Here is a 3858-nt window from a genome sequence, read left to right as displayed (position 1 = left end):
GCTCTAATAAATTTATTAGTCTCTAAGGTGCCACAAGTACTCCTGATCTTGTTTATAGATATTCCTTCCCGATATCTTACTTTTCTCAATAGTTCCTGCTACAGTCTGCGTTCCATTCTTATCTAACACAAGGTCAAACAGCATCTCTTATGGTTTTCCCACTCGCTTCCCACTTGCCCAGGCCCTGCCTTAAAGTCTCGCGTTATTAGAGTTAAAGTTAGCTTGACTCTTTGCTCTATTCTGTTGAAAATGAAGATGTCTGCGTCCAAATTCCGTTTTTCCACTTCCACACACCTATACACAAAGTGGATTTTGTATAGACTATAAGAAATGTTCTCTAGCATGCTCAGTAATTGCCACACCCTTGTCTGGAATTTTCCTGGCATTTCTAGCTTTGTCTCCTGCTCTGCCATATGCACATATGCAGAAAACCAGGTGTCTTCTCCTCAGTGCTGCAGTATAAAAGTCTCTGGGTTATACAAGCATTTCATGGGTGCTTCATAAATATAGAATGCAGCAGGTTAAACCCTTTACATTTCTTCTAGAGTGATAGATTTTAAGTCCAGAAGAGATCATTGTGATCTATTCTATGCCCCTGCATGGCACAGGCCATGGAATGTCACCCAATTAATCCTGCATAAAGTCCAATAACTTGTCACTGAACTAGAGCATATTTTTAGAAAGCGATCCAATTATGGTTTAAAGACTCTGATGAAAAATTTACCACATCCCTTGGTGATCTACTCCATTTGTTAATTACTGTACAGGTAAAATGTTGTACCCTATTTGCAATTTGAATTAAGTTCAATTGTTTCCCAAGAAGCATGTGGAGAACGTCTGTCTTCTTCAACACCACCATAAGCACTCATGGTCCAGTATCACATCTCATTGTCTGGGCTTTTCGCAAGGAAACTGACTTCCCTTTCTTATTAATAAAACACATCTTACTTTACGTATTCATGCAAGTATATGAAAACAACATTCAAGAATTATTATTAGGCTTGGAAATATGTAGAGATCCTCACTTACTAGAACAGAATTATTGAAAGGCACTTGTATTTCAAAGGTCACCAGAGAACAATGGATGCCTCAAATCAGTGATGTTCATGAGAGTAGGGCACTAAAATAGTTTACTTTATGATAGCAGCTAATTCACAGCTCTTAAGAATAGGCTTATGCCAGCAGTACAGTGGCACACTGGCAGGATGAATAACTGGTGCAAAACTCTTCTAGTGCTCAGCACAATCTGAATTCCAATGTGGCGCATCTTTGGAGATATAAAGAAGGAAAGAAGGATTTTCTCTGGATGGCTCATATGAGGTGTATGAGGCCTTGTCTACATGAAAATTGCACTAGTTTAACTGAAATTGGTTTTAAAATGGCCTCAGTTAAACCAGAGCAAAAGCTTGCGTAGAGACACTTATTTTGGTTTGGGTGGCTAGTTTTGGCATAGCTTAAACTGAATCTTAGTGAATTTAAGATAAACTGAAATAATCCTACTTTAAACTGAAGTAAGAGTGGCTACACCGATTTTTAATTTAGTTTTAACTAAGTCCATTTTCAAACCAATTTAATTTAAAGTGATGTAACGCTCTCATTTTGACAAGCCTTCATGGAGATTGCTGAGGGGGTGATGGAGAGGTATTAAAATGGCATGGCAGAACATAACTGCAAGCTAGATTGTATTTTCTTGAAGGGAAGCAATATATTTTCAAGTATCAAGATTCTCAGCAGTGACTGTCTTTTCTCCTGCTGGTTTCACTTTTTAGAAATTGTTTTGCTCACTGCCTCTTTTGTTAGAATCAATAGTGTAGAGCCTTTTGCATGCCATCACGGTTAAAGCTCTGTAAAATGTTTCCAGCTGATTAAAAACCTTGAAATCAAAGGATTTTTGCATTTTTTTTTATTCATGGGAAGAAAAACTGAATATTTACTTCATTTTGCTCCAGAATAGAACTATATTCCTGTTGTTGGGATCCGGAATTCCCATTCTGAAAGTTTCCAGTCTTTGTGGATACTTGTATCTTGAGGGTCTCTATTTTCTCCTTTCCTTTCAGTCACTAGTCTTTCCTCTTGTCCCTTCCTGACTGTAGATAGTATCTTGGCAGCACCTTTTGGGAACACACAGTCTCTGACCAAATACTCAAGGTCTGACACTTTTCTGCCTCTCCCCAGAGGTCAGAATTTGGTTTGCCTTTGTGTCTGGAAAGAGGGCAGAGTTTTTATGACAGTAACAACTTAATTCCAAAATAATGTCAAAGCAATATTTGGGGGGGGTGGGAATCAAAGATAAGCAGTGTCTTACCAGTGTCTAGTCCGGAATCCTGGCAAGCGCCTCATGAGAGAGAGGGTAAAACCTTGCAGCGGCTCTGTGCTTAGGCAAAATATTATTTTTAGAGTTATTTTGTGTGTGTATTTAACCTCAGACTGATGGTTTCTCCCCTTCTTTCATCATCTATCACAACATCTCTGTGTCTATGAAGCTAATTTCCTCTGGTTTATGCCCACTTTGTTAATAGTGTGTAGGTGACACCATCCATTATTACAGTTTTAGACTGGAAAATGTCTTATGTCAGTATGGGGACAATGATATTTTCTCAATCACGGCATCACTGAGTAAGTTTCATTTTGTGGCTCCCGTTCAGTCTTGTTTGTTATAGTGTTTTGTAATAGAGTTTTGGACTCATCAATCTGAAATTGAGACATGATACAGATAAAAAATTATCTAGTTCTTATCAAAGGAGATGAAATTTGCCCCATGTAGACATCCATCATAATGCTGGCATCCACGTCATCCCTATTTTGAGTGGGTTTTAAGGTAATTCATGAACTGGCTTTGCACTGGCCCTCTGCACAAGGGGAACTTCACCCAGGGAAAATATTCAGAGATTTTTTAACACCAGAAAGGACCACTGTGAAATCTAATCTGAGCTTCTGTGTAACACAGGTGATAGAATTTCACCAACTGATTCCTGCATTAAGCCCAATGAAACGTTTGAACTACAGCATCTCTTTTAGAATGAATTCATAATTAAGCAGCAGGTAGAGGTTGCTAATGCCTTCCTCCAACTCAATAGTTTATCCTCAGCTGAGTACAGTCCACTAACATTTACATAGCTGCCATTGCCCCATACATAATAGAAGTGTTCATTTATTCACACTAATTTAGCATTTCCCTCTAACCCCCATGATGTCTTTCTTTTTTTGCTTCTAAAATTATTTAATCAGACTGTAGTGTAGCCACATGGTTGGAGATCCCCTTACTATTTGTTTATAGCAACTATGATTTTCTTTTTCTTGCTACAATCCTCATCTAATTTGTAATTAAATATTTTCAATTACAAATAAAGAATGTATAATTTTAAAGTTTTACATTTGTTGATTAAATGGCTGGTAGAGCAAGATGGAAATGGGTTTATCTGACACTGGCAGTGCCCCCATTTGGCTCTGTTGATGGTGAAATTATGTCCACTTCCATTAGGATGGAAACTCCAAAAATACTGATAGCAGCTAGAGATGGTTTAACTACAGTGCTCAGAACAGAATTTCAAACTCTCCAAACTCAGAGTGTTGAGCTTGTGGGGTTTTGACTCAGCTCATTATAAAGGGTGTGATTCTGACATCTAACACCTCCAAAGTATGGGGGTGGACCAGATATAGGCTTTTGGTTTGGGCACATTTCTTAAATTTAAATAACAGTTTCCAGTTTAATTGAGGTTGACACTTTGCAGATGTAGTGAAATTCGCCTCTGTGCAGAAGGCCATCACAAGGCTGCTGGTCAAGTCCAACTTTAGCCCTGTCTAGGACTTACAGTATAAGTGGTGCATGGTCTTAGTGAGCTGATCCTTTATGAGGAT

This window comes from Terrapene carolina, unplaced genomic scaffold (genome assembly GCF_002925995.2).
Source record: "Terrapene carolina triunguis isolate 2854851 unplaced genomic scaffold, T_m_triunguis-2.0 Scaffold789, whole genome shotgun sequence".
NCBI lineage: Eukaryota > Metazoa > Chordata > Testudines > Emydidae > Terrapene > Terrapene triunguis.
This window is presented reverse-complemented; position numbering follows the sequence as displayed.